At 41.2% G+C, this 18,252-nt stretch overlaps 1 protein-coding gene and 1 pseudogene across 4 annotated transcripts in view; one reads left to right on the forward strand and one right to left on the reverse strand.

The window, feature by feature from the left end:
- Window positions 1-18,252, reverse strand: part of LOC148037217 (DHBP synthase RibB-like alpha/beta domain-containing protein) — a 74,814-nt gene that overhangs the window by 44,084 nt on the left and 12,478 nt on the right. The gene's annotated exons all lie outside the window — the stretch shown is intronic.
- Window positions 6,946-7,493, forward strand: LOC148037218 (uncharacterized; annotated as a pseudogene).

Genomic DNA, 18,252 nt, shown 5'->3' on the forward strand with positions numbered 1-18,252 from the left:
GACTTAGACCATGGACAGTAAGCTGAAAATGTTGTTGTTGGGCAAGACGCATGGCCTTCAGGGCATAAGGAGGCTGATAACCAGCAAAGTGAAGAGGAATTTGATTACCAGTTCAAGAATTAGATGAGAACAACAGCAAATCTCTTTGCTGAATTGGCAAAGAATCCTGAATTTACCTGCTTTTTGAATGCTCCACAGAAGGACAGCAAAGTCAAGAAGAAGAAGACGTCTTCTATACCTTTGGAACAGCAAGATGCACCGAAGATAATGCCAAACCCTTCATTTGAAGCTCCCAAAGATTCTAATGAAATAAAACAATTGGTACCTACGGGGCAAGGAATGCAAATGCAAGGCCATCACGGAAGTGCCAATCCAATGGATTTTGGACAGCCGGGGCATGTATGCTATGATGGGGCAGCCAAGATATTTTGGTGAAAGCACGCTTTTTCATGCTATGGTTGGACAAGGACCGCATACGAGAATGTATGGCACAAATCCCTATGGTATACAGCAACCAATGCATGGTGTGCAAGGCCCAATGTATTCGGGTATGGCTGGAAATATGCAAAACCCTATGTATGGCAGCATTGGCTTGATGCCTAGGGCACAAAGTAGTATGTTTGATACTGCATTTACACCCCTAAATGCTTATGGGACTAAAGGAATGAATGTTGATCATGCAAATGCTCCGTTTGGCATTGGTTTTGATGTAAATTCAGCAAATGCACCCTTTTTGCAGCAACTAGTGTATGACAACTTGACACCCAAAGGGGCAGCAAAAGACTATGATGAGGGTGGAAAAGCAGTGAAGTTTGAGTCCATTAGTGGTGTACAAGTTAGGTTGAAAGCTTTGACTTTCATTCAGCACTTTGATGCAGCCTATTCAGAGGGGAACTTCACCGAATCCTCCAAGATTTGAAAGGCAACCACTTAGAATGTGCTATTTAGATGGAGAGCAGTGGAAATTTCAGGATTTGAAAAGTTGAAGGAAAATATGACTTCAAATCCTGCACTTGTATTGCCCGGTCTAAGGAAGTCATTCATAGTTCAATGTGATGCATGTGGTAACAGCACTGTGGCTATTCTTATGCAGGACGGCCGAGTTGTGGCTTATGAGAGCCGAATTCTCCACAATGCAAAAAAGAATTTGCAAGTCTATGAGAAAGAGCTCTTGTTTGTAATTTATGCACTGTCTACGTGGAAACATTATTTGTTGGCGGCTGATTTTACAGTGCAGACAGACCATCAAACTTTGAGGTACTTTCTGACGCTGACAAAGTTGTCAAAGAAGCATATGAGATGGGCAAATTTTCTCTCTATGTTTCATTTTCAAATTGTACATATTGATGGTAAAAAGAATGTTGGGCAAATACATTGTCGCGTAAGCCACAAATTTCAGCCGTCAACATGGTTTATCACATTGAGTTGGATGCCATGAAAGAGCAATATGTTGTTGATTCATACTTTGCTAATGTTTATGATCAGCACTGTCACGTAAGCCACAAATTTCAGCCGTCAACATGGTTTATCACACTGAGTTGGATGCCATGAAAGAGCAATATGTTGTTGATTCAGACTTCGCTAATGTTTATGATCAGCTTTGCAATGGCCAAAGGCATGAACATTTTGTGCTAAGACATGGATTTCTGATCATGCATGGACGATTGTGTGTCACAAATCAGTTAAGGCCTAGAGTTATCATTGAAAGTCATGCTCCTCCGTATACAAGACACAGAGTTGATGCCACGATCAAGGCAGTGGAGCATTTCTTTTATTGGCCAACTTTGAGGCATGATGTAGAATAATTTGTTAAAACATGCATCGTATGCTAGACGGTAAAGCATGATAGCCAAAAGATGCCGGATTTGTTGCAGCCCTTGCCTATTGCAAATAGGCCTTGGCAAAGCATTGCAATGGACTTTATTTTGAGCTTCCTAAGACACCTACAGGGAATGATGGGATTTGGACTATCATTTGCAGGTTTAGCAAACAAGCCCATTTCATTCCGGTGAGGAAGAATATAAAGGCTGATCATATGGCACGATTGTTTTTGCAGCACATCTTTAAGTATCATGGTATGCCAGAGTCAATCATTAGTGATCGAGACCCCCAGATGACTAGTTTATTTTGGGAGGGCTTGTTTGAGAATATGGACACCACGCTGAAATTCTCATCATCCTTCCATCCGCAAATAGATGGTCAGTTTGAGGAAGCAAATTCCACAATGTTAGATCTTTTGAGGTGCTATGTTTCAGACCACAAGACACGGTGGGAGCAGTATTTGCCCTTGGTTGAGTTTGCTTACAACAACGCAATGCATAGTTCTACGGGCAAAGCTCCATTTAAGGTGGTTGAGGGTGGCAAGAAGGTACCACCTATTCGACAAACTAAGGATAAGATCTTTGAAGCTGATCATTATGTGAAAAAACTTGGATGCAGCCTATGCAAACATAAAATATGCACTTCAGAGATCACAAGAGAAGTAAAAGAGGGTAGTTGATCACCACAGATGTGCTTTGCAATTTGCAAAGGCTGATTATGTATTGCTGCGTTTTGAAAAGACAAGGCTGAATAGATGAAAGGAAGAGAAAGATTGTATCCGAAGTTGAGTATGAGTTACTATGGGCCCTTCCAGGTGTTGGAGAAGATCAGTGATGTGGCATATCGGTTGAAATTACCTCCACATTGGCAGATACACAATGCCTTTCATGTTAGTTTGTTAAGGCCTTTTCATGGTGATGTACCAGAGGATATGTTTGCTGAAATTTAACCTAAGGTTGAGGAGCTGGATGAGATTTCGGTACCCGAGCAGATTTTGGCACATAAGGAAAAAAAGTCAAAGATAAAGTTTCTAGGAGATACTTGGTGAAATTTCAAAATTATTCACAAATTGATGGAGAAGGATGACTTGGTAGACCATCCTCAATTGTTGCAACTTTACCTAGATGCCTTTCAGTTAGAGCCGACTTTAGTGCCTCCGTTAGGTTAAGCAAATCAAGGGTCCGAAGTATTGCGTGATGCTCAAGGGGAAGGTAGCACTTCCACTCCTTCAGGTATAGGCAACTCTCATATGTATTCAGCATGCATCCAAGGTACTCTGCTGACAGTATGTTTGCCATGAGGTCACTACTTAGTGTACTAGGCACTGTGAGATGTATACAGATGAGTATGAGGTTCACCCAAACACTAAAACTATACTTTTGCATCAACTTATGATCAAATTGGCATGAATTTTGCCTCAATTTTGAGACAAAAATTCTGATTAGTTTCAGCTCAATTTTTTATCAGCTTGTGAGCCATATATGGTCACTTTTGGGATCAATTTTGCGTCAGTTTTTGCATTGATTGCTGGTCAGTTTTTGCAATGAGTTTGTGATCAGTTTGGGGTCACATTTGCAACAGTTTGTGATTAGTTCTCAGATCAACAATTGATTAGTTTATGATCAAATTATGTCAGTTTTCAATGGTTTACATTTGATTCCATATGTTATGTTGCCATTGATGTTTTAGCCATGGTTTATGGTTGGTTATGCTATGCTATGGTTTGGTTTTGCCATGAGTTGGACTCATGAGAAATGAACATGTCACATGATAATCTAGCAATGTTTTTGAGATTCTTTGTGAGTCTTATGTTATGTTATGATTGGCTGGTAATTTTCAGCATGTGTTGGGCATATACAATGGTTGAGCAATAGTATGCAATGTTGTGTTAGCTATGATATCTTGTGAAAATTCCAATCCACTATTTTTCTTTTGATGCATTTGGCAGTGCAATCGAGGACGATTGCAAAGATTTTAAGGGAAAGGGCTGTCATGAGAACATGTATTTTTGAAACCTCACTTAACATTAATTTTTAATCACATAATTAAGTAAATGTTGCACATGTGAGGTGTAACTGGGGTAAGAGTAAATTTACGAGCCCAGGACCCGAGAAAATCACGAGATGTCAAAGGCAAAAGTTGTTATAAGTTATGCTGCATAAGTACTTGGTGGTATCCACTACCAGTTGTTGGCCTAGGTCATTCATTTGGCCATAAGTATCAGTTGGTGACACTAGAGAAGTGGCGTTTAATAGTACTTAATGCCAATCCAATGGTCAAAGATGACGCAGAGATACTCGGGAATGGAAGTTGCCTAGCCAATTTAATTATTGGCTAGTCAAATTATTTTTCAAGGCACCGAAATAATTATTGGATTACTGAAAATTGATATTTCATAATGGATAATGCTGAAAAAGCCATTTGGAAAGACTGCCACTTGTCAAAAATGCCCATGCAAGTCTGAAAAACGTCTTTAGAGGCTGGAGAGAGGCATTTTACTGTATTCAGCCTGCAAAAGAGAGAGAGGAGATGCTGCTGGTCTCATTTGCAGCCATTGAGGGATCTTGTAAGGCAGCCAAGGGTAGGAGAAGACCAAACAACAACAGGTGACAGCATCTACATGTTGTTGAGACACGGTAGTAGCAGTAAATAACTGATTTTCTTCAATTCTTTGCATCTACAAGCTATTGAGAGACAAGGAAGCAATAGTGAATGACTGATTTTCTTCAGTTCTTTGCAAAGAAAGTCTGAATTTTCTCTCTCCTCAGCATTCTCTCTCATCTCCCAACCTTTATACAGCTTTTCTCCGAAGATTACAACATTGAGATCTCCAGAGGCTGAGAAATTTCAGATATCTTTGCTGTAAACCCTAATCTGCAAAACAAAAATTAGGATTAAGCAGCAGCCTCAAGAAGCGTGCCAAAAATTGGAAGCTCCAAGACTTAGATTCAATAGGGTTGAAGTTGTTTTTAGCCTATTCAAGTGGAGGGACCAGAAAATCAATGAATTTGGGGTATTTTCCATCCCCATGAAAACAAGTGAAGGCCAATTGATTGCCCCAATCAAGGGGCAAATCAGATTGAAGACTTACTGGTCATTTTGGACAGCAAGGGAGGTGGAATACCGAAAGGGATTGGGAGAATCCCATTGTATATCAACTTCTTCTTCAATTAAGTTAAATAAATACCAAAAGGGGCACCGGTTTTGGGACCAACAAGGTGTCCAATGTCTAAGATTATATGGTAAAGTGTACATTTCAGTTTTGTGAATTTGTTCATTACTGTAAATAGTGCTTAATCAGGTTATTTACCACCCTATCCAAGGAGGAAGGCTAGTTACACCTAGTGGATCTGACAGTTGTAGAGTCCATACAGCACAGGATTCAAATTTTTACCCATTTTTTATGGCCGTTGCACATGACGTTGGCTGATGGATTCTTTCTAAGTTCTAACTTCTCATCTCCTCTCCTCTCCCTCACCTCAGCCCTTGTGAAGGCCTTGAGCAATGTAGATGACTATCGTTGGACTTATAAGTTTTGTGGGAAGATGATGACTAGTAGCGTGACGAGATTCATCGTCCACTTGACCAAGCTGGGTGGTCAATGCTGCCCACATTCTATCATTCCTCAATCCATAGCACATGAGATTATGTACTCTCCCCTCCCTCGTCAAAGTGACCATGTGTCATCGAGCATGGCAAAAGCTCAAGAGGAGATGGTTCCCCCCAACATGGAAGTGGATGCTTCCAAAAAGCCTTCTTCTACACCTCGAGCAATGTAGATGGCTATTGTTGGACTTATAAGTTTTGTGGGAAGATGATGACTAGTAGCGTGACGAGATTCATCGTCCACTTGACCAAGCTGGGTGGTCAATGCTGCCCACATTCTATCATCGCTCAATCCGTAGCACATGAGATTATGTACTCTCCCCTCCCCCGTCAAAGTGACCATGTGTCATCGAGCATGGCAAAAGCTCAAGAGGAGATGGTTCCCCCCAACATGGCAATGGCTTTGACCATTCTCTTCCACCTATCCACTTGAAGCAAGTGAAATGGGGGATTGCACTCAATGATAGTGTGTGCAATCTCTATCTGTGCATTACTTTGCCTCTCTTTGAGGAAAGACAAAGGACAAAAAACACCACTTGTAGCTTCTTGTAGTGGGGCTTGCCTACACAGCCTTTTGCTTCCAATAGTGGCGGTGAAGCCTGAGGCCGATGAGGCGCATGGGCTAGGAGAATGTGTAGGAGTAGGTGTAGAAGAAGGCGTTTTGGAAGCATCCACTTCCATGTTGGGGGGAACCATCTCCTCTTTGGGGGATTGCACTCAATGATAGTGTGTGCAATCTCTATCTGTGCATTACTTTGCCTCTCTTTGAGGAAAGACAAAGGACAAAAAACACCACTTGTAGCTTCTTGTAGTGGGGCTTGCCTACACAGCCTTTTGCTTCCAATAGTGGCGGTGAAGCCTGAGGCCGATGAGGCGCATGGGCTAGGAGAATGTGTAGGAGTAGGTGTAGAAGAAGGCGTTTTGGAAGCATCCACTTCCATGTTGGGGGGAACCATCTCCTCTTGAGCTTTTGCCATACTCGATGACACATGGTCACTTTGACGGGGGAGGGGAGAGTACATAATCTCATGTGCTACGGATTGAGGGATGATAGAATGTGGGCAGCATTGACCACCCAGCTTGGTCAAGTGGACGATGAATCTCGTCACGCTACTAGTCATCATCTTCCCACAACTTATAAGTCCAACGGTAGCCATCTACATTGCTCCAGGCCTTCACAAGAGTAACCTTTAATCTTCCGGGCCGTGGATGCCGGGCAAAGAGAACAAAGAACTATGGCCGCATTTATATACTCACATATTCACCAAGCTATCATTGAGATAACCTTTTTTGGTTTATGATTCAATGATTCGTTACTCATTTTATGTTTCAATATTCATAAATCATAGTTCATTTTACCTCTTCATAAACCTCTACCTCTTTATTCTCCATCATGATTCATAAATCTCGATCTCCATGATCCATGATTTTATCATAACTGAAACCTATCCTCTCTTTCACTGTGGTGTGACCAATGTGGTGCAAGTGTTCACTAATAATGCTTCCAATTGTTGTAGGATGGACCGCTTGCTTGAAGCGGAGTTCCCATCCATTGTATGGACTACATGTGCCACCCATTGCATTGATCTCCTCATGGAAGAGATGGGGTCATTGGAATGGGTAAGGAAGATTGTTGGGGACCCTCGTCTCATAGTAGATTTCATCACCAAGAAGCTAAAGGTCTTGGCTATCTACCACACCTACAATGATGTAGAGTTAAAGAAGCCCTCCAATACCTGTTTTGCCGCCATGTGGTTGCTTTTAGAGTAGCTATATGACATGCAAAACAAAATTCAACAAGCTATGGTCTCAAAGGAGTTCAAGGCATGGCTACAAGAAGAATCATTCTCAAGCGTGGAGGAGGGAAAAGCCATTCAAAGGCTTTGCTTGAGAAAGGCATTTTGGAATGATGTACAAGCGCTAGTCATTGCTATTATCCCTTATATAGGGTTCTATGCATGACTATCATGGAGGGCACCACCTTGGGGCTTCTTGTGCACTTCATGAGGGAGGCCATTGAGGGAATCAAGGCATACAAAGTACTAGATGCAGAGGACCCAAGGTAACTACACTTATTTTTGCATAAGTTAATTAAGTTTAAAGAGAGTTTCAATTTTCAAATTCGAATGACTAAATTAAATGTTTTTTTAAATGTAGTATTGGCATATTGGATGCCACACCAAGGCGTAATGGCATCCTTTACTTAGTGGAGAAAAGATGGAAGTGGATGAGAAGACCCATCCACAGATTGGCTGCCCTCTTGCATCCTACTTACAAAGCTCCACTCCTTTTCATGGATCAAGACTTAGCAGCCAATAGACCTACCTCCCAAAGACATTGGATGAAGACTAACACGCAACATTCTTACAAAAAATAATCAATTATAGTGACCAAAGAGAAACCGCTTTTGCCAACACTCTACACTGGAAGAGGATCTCTTTGGTCAAGCTATTTTTTTTGTGGGAATCTTTTGGATATCAAGTACCCACTTTCCAAAAGATTACCCTTAAGAGTGCTTGCACAAATAAGTTGCAAGTACCCACTTAGTTGTTGTCACATAAAGCTGAATTGTTGTGACATGTGTGATCATTGAATTTAAATTTTAAAACAATTTGAATTTTTTGCCTATTGTAGGATTATTCAGCTAGTGCATGTAAGAGAAACAAGTCAACATATTCTCTCATTCACACCGAGATCCGAAACAGGTTGAGTACACGACAATTAGAGCAACTAATTTATTGTCACTCTAACGTGCATATGCTTCGAACTATGCATGAGATGATCACGGCTAGACAGGTAAGTTAGAAGTAACAACTTACAAGTTATATTCCACTTATTACTTATTCTAAACAATGAGTTGGATTCTAAATATGCAAATTGTTTTATTTCAATTAAGTGAATATTGATGGGATCAAGTTAAGTGGGGCTACCTTGAAGAGTGTCAACAAGAAGCGAAATGAGAAGTAGGAGGCCATCTTCAAGGATCTCTACATGGAGCTAGAGGAGATCGACCGTCCAATCTCACACATACATAGGGGCTGTTGAGTTGTTACTCGAGTTGCAAGCACTGGGATCGGCTTTCGGCTTTATACCAACCATCACAACCTATGTGAGGCAAGATTCTAGGAGTTCCTCTACTGCACGTGCAATTGTTGTAGAGCATGCTCCAATTAGAAAGCCTAAGTATGATGATGATGGGAATGTTGTTAGTGATGGCGACTTTGGTGAGCCACCTGAGGCCTCTTCTAGTGAGAGCCCTTTCCACCTTCCGATGTGTCTGAGTCTAATGATGAGGAGTCCTCGTGAGTCTAGACATTTTGTACTTAGTCCATTTGTCATTACACATTTTGAGTCCTTTCATGAGTATTTGCAATTGATGTATCTTTTTGAAGCACTCAATACATGACTCTAGTTTTGACTCCCTAGACCTATACGGGCTTGCAATTATTTCTAAAGACTAGTCTCTAATTCATAAAACTTTGTGATGATTGCTCTACCTTAAAGCTACATATTTTATATGTATTTTTATATATACATATATATAATTTTACATGTAATTTTAAATGAACGTATGAAACAACATATTTTATTCTTGAAATTTTTGTGTACGTTCTATACTACACTAGTTCACATATGAATTGTATCGTACTAAATGTACGAAACCACTCTAATTCAAGATAAAGAAATACCACAAGGGATGCTAGTTTTGGGGCCAACAGGGTGTCTAATGTCCAAGATTATCATGGTAATGTGTGCATTTCAATTTATGTTCATTTATTAATTGTTGTAATTAGGTGCTTGATCAAGTTTTACCGCTCTCTCTGAAAAGGAAGGTTAGTTTCATGGTTCCATTGCCGAGATACCACTCAATCCTTTGATTTGGTAGGCCCGAGGCACCTAATTGCAAGCCAAAGCTTTGTGCTAGTGCTGAATTTTGTACTCAACTGAGAAATTACAACAAGATGTCTTCATACAGTGAGATGAAATCAAGCACTGATGATGCCTCTTAGTGTAAAGATTCACATGGGGCAGAAGGAAATGCAATGCCTAACCTTGGACAAGGCAAACATGATGGACAGCAAGCTGAAAATGTTGTTATTGGTCAAGGTGTAGGGCCTTCAAGGCAAATGAGACAAATGACTAGCAAGAGGAAGAGCAATTTTATGACCAATCTAAGAATCGAATGAGAACAGCAAAACTCTTTGCTAAATTGGCAAAGGATCCTCAATTTGTTCGATTTTTGAATGCTCCTATGAAGTGTTGGGAATAAGGCTCACCGTGCCTTTTACCATGTTCGGATGTGAACGCATCCTTTCACTTTTGTACTTTATATATATTCAAAACCTAAAATGTGGTACACAAGTCTTTGTACCAAAAAACATCAAGTGTCATGCTCACTCTCTCACTCTACTGCTCTCAACTCTCTACACCTTCACTCTCAACTCAGCTCATGTACAGCCTTTACAACAAACTGGTATCAGAGCGCACAAGCTAAGCACGCTTCCTGAAGCCAGTGACGGTCATCAAGCCGCGTGACAAGTGAGCAAGAGCTTCACGCACCAGCTGTTAGTATTCGACAGGTGCAGAAGAGGCAGTCGGGACCAGCAGGCAGTATCACAGGTGTCATAGGTGTTGCAGGCGGACTAGAGGACTAGACGGGTATCTGTTGGCAGGTCGCAGGCGCTATAGGCGACACGTGATCAAACTCAGGCAACCAGGCTGCAAACCACGTACTACAAGCTCAGCATGACGCAACCAAGCCCAGGAAACATGCAACCCAGTCAGTGGGCAAGCACGGCAACAGGTTCTACGACCAGACGGGACGGTTCGGGCTGCAACCAAACGGGACGGGCAGCTGGCGACCAGGACTAGTTGCCACAAATGTGGCACGCGAGATGGGCAGAGGTCAACGTTTTTTTTTTTTTTTAAGAAATATCCTTCTTTTTCTTTTCTTCTTCATCGGGCATTCACACGCCAAGGCACGAAGCCAAATTCTATCCAAGAAAATTGGGCCTTTTCTAGGATTTGGGGATTTTAATGCAGAAGTGGACAATCTAACTCAAAAATTGCGAAATCAGTGCATAATTGCCCATGAAATTTTGGGGCTTTCCACATTTCAATGAAATTTCTTCAATTTCAGTGAAATTTGTGCACACCGAACCCAAAAATTTGGGGCTTTTGCAGAAATTCATCAATTTGTGCACGAATTGCTTGGTATATGCGCTTGGGTACTTGAATTGATGCAAATTGAACAGATTATCCTCTAAAAATTTGGGGCTTTTGACCCAAATTGTCAAATTTTTGCTCGGGAATGCCTTTGAAGTAGAAATTGCAGTGAAATTTTGGGGATTTCACATGTTACTGTTGGCTTGGTCTCTAATTGTGTCAGAAATTGCTTGAGGAGTGCAGCAAAGGACATTTTTTAATTCTGAAAATTCATTTGCAAATCTGAAATTTCTGCAATCTTGGGATTTTCATTGCTGGTTGGTACTCTTGAACACTGTGGTCACTGGTGTCATATTTGAGCTTGCCTTTGGTGACTAGTTAGTCAATTTGGGACTGCAAATTATGGCTGGAAACAATGACAGAACTAATCTTTTGCACATTAAGAAGCTTCAAGGTGCCCATAATTTTGCAATCTGGCAGAAACAATGCTATAATGTCTTGGTGCAAAAGAAACATGTAAAGCCCATCAAAACAAAGGGAATCAAACCAGCAGACATGGAACAAGACAAGTGGGATGACTTGGACGAGCTTGGTCACTCTACCATTGCACTCTCAATGTCAAACAACTTGCTGTTCAACATTGAGAAGCTGAATTCAGCATATGCAATGTGGCAAAGGCTTGAAGAATTGTATGCTCAAAAAAGTGTAGCCAGCAAGGTTTATTGGCTGAAAAAACCGATGGACTTTCGCATGAAAGAGGGTACAGCCATGTCTGTACATTTGAATGAGTTTAACTCAATTTTCAGTCAATTGATTGCTTTGGATTTTCATATTGATGAAGAAATCAAAGCTACCTTCTTGCTATGCACTCTACCTGAAAGTTGGGATACTTTCAAGACAGCTTTGAGTAATTCGAATGCTCAGTTGTTATACTCTGATGTGGAAAATTCTTTGCTAATGGAAGAACTCAATAGGCAGAATAACTCAACAAATAAGTCTTCAAATGCATTACACACTAGAGGCAAATTTCAGCATAAGAGCAGTTCTGAAAACAGAGCACGCAGCAAATCTCATGGAAAGAATGTTGAGTGCCATCATTGTGGCAAAAAGGGACACTACAAAAGGGATTGCTTTCAGCTAAAGAAAGAGAAGAGCAAAAACAAAAACAATGAAGCCAACAAGGCTGAAAACAAGGACAACCAGCATGTCAAAAAGAGCAATGTGAAAATAGAAGAGGTTAATGTAGTCACTCACGATAATGACAGTGATGGTGATGTACTTTTAGCAAAACCAAAAACAATGAAGCCAATAAGGCTGAAAACAAGGACAATCAACATGTCAAAAAGAGCAATGTGAAAATAGAAGAGGTTAATGTAGTCATTCATGATAATGACAATGATGGTGATGTACTTTTAGCTTCTTCTTTGGATGCACATGCATTGATTGCAAATTCTGAGAATGATATTCACACTTGGATACTTGATTCAGGTGCATCTTTTCACGTCACATCCCATCATGAGTGGTTCTCTGACTACAATGGTGTTGTATGTGGTGTTGTCCACCTGAGGGGTAACTATGCATGTAAAATTGTAGGCATTGGCAGTGTGAAACTGGAATTTCAGCATGGCTCCGTGTTTGTTTTACATAATGTGAGAGATGTACCTCAAGAAGAGTTTGATAAGCACGAGGCAACTAGATGATGAAGGCTATCACACAACCTTAGGGGATAGCAAATGGAAAATATGTAAGGGCTTCCGCATTGTTGCCAAGGGGTCCAAAAGTGATACTCTGTATCCTTTGCATGTATCTAGCGTACGTGACCATGTTGTCACCATAACTGAGCAGCCAAGTGTTTCTTTGTGGCATAGCCAATTGGGACACATGAGTCAATCTAGAATGAAAGTGCTCTCTCGTTTGGGTTATTTACTATCTTTGAGGTATGCTGATTTTGAACAATGTGATCATTGCATTTATGGTAAACACACTCAAACGTCAATTCAAGACAAGGTCCGTACAATGTTGTCACATGTTGCTTTACCCATGGTTTTTGGGCAGAGGCTATTATGACAGCCATACACTTGATTAATGTGTCACCAAACAGGTATTTGAAGGGAGAAGTTCCCCAAGAAGCGTGGTCAGGCAAGCCACCTTCGTATGCACACTTGAAAGTGTTTGGTTGCGAGGCATTTGTGCACATACGCAAGGAAGAACGCAGCAAACTTGAGCCAAGTCCTGTAAATGTATTTTCCTAGGATATGGTGATGAAGGTGAAATGGGGTATAGATTATGGGATCTCGAGAAAAGAAAAGTAGTACGCAGCAATGATGTCATCTTCCGGGAAGATCGCATGCACAAACAGCCCGAAAGAACAGAGGAGTTCCGAAGGGTTGTATTCCAGGAAGATATACCAATAGGACAGCAAAGAATGCCCATTAGACAGCAGCAAATACCTAATGAAAATGTCCCTGAAATTGCAGGGAATGATGCTGTAAATGTTCAGTAGGATCTTGCCATGGTGTCCCACAAATTCAGCAAGAACATGTGCACCTAGAACAACCTGAACCAGTTCTACAGAAAGCTGTACCTACAGAACAGCAAGCTGTTAATGCAGATTTACAGGCTGAACAGCCAACAAATATTGACCACTTGGTCCATAGGTCGACCAAAGTGCAAAAGCAGCCAAAGAGATTTGTTCCTGGAGTAAACTATGTGGTTGATTATGTCATGTTAGCAGATTGTGGTGAACCGTCATGCTTCTAGGAAGCAATGGACAAACAGGATAGTAAGAAATGGTAAAAAGCAATGCTATCAAAGATGGAATCTCTCATGAAGAATGGCACTTGGGATTTGGTACATTTGCCAAAAGGACAAAAAGTGCTACCCTGCAAATGGGTTTACAAAATGAAAGTCACTTCTGGTTCTTTGCCCAAGTACAGGGTACGCTTGGTTGCCAAAGGGTACAAGCAAGAACATGGTATTGACTTTGATGAAATCTTTTCTCCTATAGCCAAAATGACTACTTTGCGAACCATCTTAGGCTTGGTTGCATCTGAGGACATGGAACTCATACAAATGGATGTAAAAACCGCCTTCTTACACAGTGATCAACATGAGGAGATCTATATGCAGAAGCCTAATGGTTTTGTTGCAAAGGGAAAAGAGCACATGGTATGTAACTCAACAAAAGTCTATATGGGCTGAAGCAAGCACCACGCGAATGGTATCACAAATTTGATACATTCATGCAATCTCACGGATTTCATCATTCTCAAGTTTATCACTACTTATATACCAAAAAGGTAGCAGGTGGTAGCCTTATTCTCTTGGTATTGTATGTGGATGGCATGCTAATTGCAAGCAAGGATGTTCATGCCTTGAACTCCTTGAATCATAGTCTACACAATAGATTTGACATGAAAGATCTTGGTGAGGCAAATCACATTCTTGGCATGCGTATACTCAAAGACAGATCAAAGGGTCCTCTTTATCTGCCACAGCAGGAGTATATTACGAAAGTTCTGCAACGTTTCAATATGGAGGAGGGAAAAGCTATTAGTGTACCATTGCCTCCGTATGTGAAACTTAGTGCACATGACAACCCTACATCAAATGATGGTAAGGCTGAAATGGCCAAGATATCTTATGCTTCCGCTGTTGGTAGCTTGATGTATGCTATGGTTGCTATACATCTTGACATTGCATTTGCGGTGGGAGTGGTTAGCAGATACATGGCATATCCTGGCAAAAAGCATTGGGAAGCAGTAAAGGGTATCATGAGATACCTTAAGGGCACAAAGGATTTGTGCATCTGCTTGGATAAGCAGAAGTCATATGTTGTTAGTTTCACGGATGCAGACTATGCTGGCCATCCTAACTGCAGGAAGTCTACTTCAAGATATGTGTTTATGTTCACAGGAGGAGCAGTCTCCTGGATATCTAGGCTGCAAAAATGTGTTGCACTGTCTACTACAGAGGTAGAATATGTGGCTGCCATAGAGGTATGCAAAGAAGCTTTATGGCTCTCACATCTGGTGACAAAGCTTGGGATTACAGAGGTTCCTATCCTCCACTATGACAGTCAGAGTGCTATCATGCTAGCATGGAATCCTGTCTTTCACGCAAAGACAAAGCACATACAGGTGAAGTATCACTTTATCAGGGATGTACTTGACAGCAAAGGCATTGAGCTTGTCAAGGTACATACAGATAATAATCCTGCAGACCTTCTTACGAAGGGTCTTCCAACCGAGCCGTTTGCTCATTGCCGCCAGATGATGGGGATTGGATAGTATATGTGTCTTTCAACTTTGTATATACATAAACTTAGTTGATTCTTTCCTCTACCTTCAAACACGTTGCCTTTAGATGGAAGGTTGTTGGGAATAAAGGCTCACCGTGCCTTTTACCGTGTTCGGGTATGAACGCATCCTTTCACTTTTGTACTTTATATATATTCAAAACCTAAAATGTGGTACACAAGTGTTTGTACCAAAAAACATCAAGTGTTGTGCTCACTCTCTCACTCTACTACTCTCAACTCTCTGCACCTTCACTCTCAGCTCAGCTCACGTATAGCCTTCACAACACGAAGGACAACAAGGGCAAGAAGAAGAAGTCATCTTCTACACCCTTGGGACAACAAGGTGCATTGAAGATAGTGCCCAAGCCTTCACTGGAAGCACCCAAAGAAGCCAATGAAGAGAAACAGTTGGTACCTATGCTATGCAAATGCTAGGCCATCATGAAAACGCTAAACTAATGGATTTTGGACAGCCAAGCATGTATGCAACAAGGATACTTTGGTGGTAGCATGATTTTTCATGCAATGGTTGGACAAGGACCGCATATAAGAATGTATGGCACAACTCCCTATGGTATGCAGTAGCAAATGCATGGAGTGAAAGGCCCAATGTATTCGGGCATGGTTGGTAATGTGTATAACCCTGTGTATGGCAACATTGGTTTGATGCCTATGGCACAAAGTAGCATGTTTGATAATGCATCTACACCCCCAAACGCTTATGAGACTCAAGGATGTTGGGATAAAGGCCCTTCGTATATAGTACACATGTATTACTTAACTGTATATGTGAACGCACCCTTACGTGCCCTAAGTATAAATACATTTTATTCTTTGTGTACCAACACATTGTTGGTACACCCAAAATCGAATCGTACTTTCACACACTCTCTCTCATCACTCTCACTCGTTTGCTCACTCCTCGAATTGCACAAGCATTAATTGCCAATTGCAAGACTCATAGGCGACAGTCAACTCACGAATGCTCCAGCAATTGTGCAGGAGTCGAGCGTCTAGCAATCGTGGACCAGTTGAGCATCCAATAACGTGGATCAGTCGAGCATTGAGCGTGCAGCACATCGACTGCAGCAAGCGATGACAGCAGGCATGACACGCCAACGCAACGACCAACGAGTAGTGGGCAACAGGCGCACGTGATAGTCGAGTAGCGGGCAACAAGCTCAATGATGGGTCGCCAGCAAACGGGCCACGTGACACCCTGGCAGGTCAGGGGACCCCTCCCGCTTTTTTTTTATCAGAATTTTCTCTAATTTCTGAATTTTCCTTTTGCCTTGACAGGGATTCACGCGTGGAAGCACAGGTCACAAATCTGTGCAAATCCGGCCCAAAAAATTTGGGACTTTTTCCAAATTTGATCTTGTTTATGCCTGGCAGTGACATTATGTCAAAAATTACTGACATTGTGCGTGTTAACCTCAATCAAATTGGGGATTTTGCCAAATTTGTCGGAATTTCAGTCTTTCGAGTAAAATTTCCTGACATTGGACCCCGAAAAAATTGGGTCTTTTCATATTTTGGTAAAATTTTGCTCAATTGGGACAGATTAACTGACATTTATGCACTATTGGACCTAGAATGTTGGAGCTCTGTGCAGAATTTGGTAAATTTCTGCAGTATTTGCCCGTGTGGTGGCTGGTTTATGTATAAACAGCAAAGATTTATTACTGTTTGGGGAAGAACAGCAGTGTATTTCTTGGTTCAGCTTGTGCTTCTGCAGTTTAGTGCATTTACTCTTGTGTTCATGATAAAAATGGCTACAACTCCTTCTAGTTCAAACATCAAGAGTTTGATGGAAATCAAACGGTTTGATGGTATGGCTTTGACCTTTGGAAAGACCGTAAGCAGGGCATATTGTTCTTAAAGGATTGTGAGGATGCTTTGCAGGAAGATAAACCCGCACAAATGTCTGATGCAAATTGGGCTAGAGTTAACAAAAAGGTTGCGGCTTACATAAAGATGGGTGTCATTGATGACATCTTGACAGACATTAAGGGTTTAGATACAGGTTATGCAATATGGAAGAAGCTGAAAACTACCTATGAGATCACCACACCTGTTAATCAGGTGCATTTAATGCGCAAGTTGATGAATATGCAAATGGATGAGCCCAAGCCTGCAGCTAAGCACTTAAGTGCATTTACTAGCATTTTAAATCAGCTCAAGGATACAAGTTTGGATTTTCATGATAAGTTGAGGGCGATCTTTCTGATCATGACACTGCCTGATTCTTGGGAGACCTTGGTGGTTTCTCTCAACAATAACCCCAATCTCTCATATGACGGTGTGAGGGTTCAATCTTGAATGAAGAAATTAGACGTATGTTTGGTGGAGAAGGTAGCAACTCAACTTTTAATGTAAGAGGCAGGGCTGAAAAGAAAAATGTAAATGTTGGACAAAGAAACAGAAGCAAGAGCAAAGAAAAGGAAAGGAAAAGAGTGACATTACTTGCTATCAGTGTGGTCAGAAGGGCCACAAGAAGCCTGATTGTAGGTATTACAAAAAGGAACAAGAGAGAAAGAAGAATGCAGGAGACAAAAAGAAGAAAGAGGATAAGACAGATGCATCTAAGGCAGCCAAAGGCAAGGAAAAGGCTAGTGTGGCCTCCAATGTAGTCATAGAGGAGCTTTCGGATATAGAGGCTGATGTATCATGTGCAGTTGATTATGATGCCCTTGCGTATCACATGCAAGATATGTAAATTACCAAGGCTGATGTGATTGATTTTGGTCACTTAATGATGGTGTCACTCACACTTGGATTGTAGACTCTGGTGCCTCTTTCCATGTAACTCCTTGCTTGGAGTGTTTTCCTATGTTCAATGAGGGCAGTTATGGAAAAGTGTACCTTAGAATTAACCACGCTTGCAACATTGATGGGATTGGCACTATACACTTGTCTTTAAATAATGGCAAGAGCTTGTGTGGAAAGATGTTAGAATGTGCCTGGCATCAAAAAGAGTTTACTATCTGTTGGTAAGCTTGACTTGCATGGTTACGCTACATTGTTTGGTGGTGGTTTATGGAAATTGAAAAAGGATTCCATGCTGATTGCAAAAGAAACAAAGAAGGGCACTTTATATTGTTTGCATTGTAAAGCTTTGAATAGCAAGTTTCTTGTAGTTGCTGAAATTAGTTGTCATTTGGAGTTGTGGCGATTAGGCCATATGAGCCAGAAAGGAGTTGATGTCCTTGCGTCTTTGAAGAGGGTTGATGGAAAAGGCTCTAAAGTTAACTTTTGTAAGAAGTGTCAGTTTGAAAAGCAAATGAAAATTTCATTTTACTCTGGTGTCTCTCGTAAGTCCAATGTCTTGGACTTAGTGCATTTTGATGTATGTAGTA

Source organism: Lygodium microphyllum, chromosome 4 (genome assembly GCF_053477565.2).
Source record: "Lygodium microphyllum isolate KBCC chromosome 4, Lygodium_microphyllum_v1.1.10, whole genome shotgun sequence".
NCBI classification, from domain to species: domain Eukaryota; kingdom Viridiplantae; phylum Streptophyta; class Polypodiopsida; order Schizaeales; family Lygodiaceae; genus Lygodium; species Lygodium microphyllum.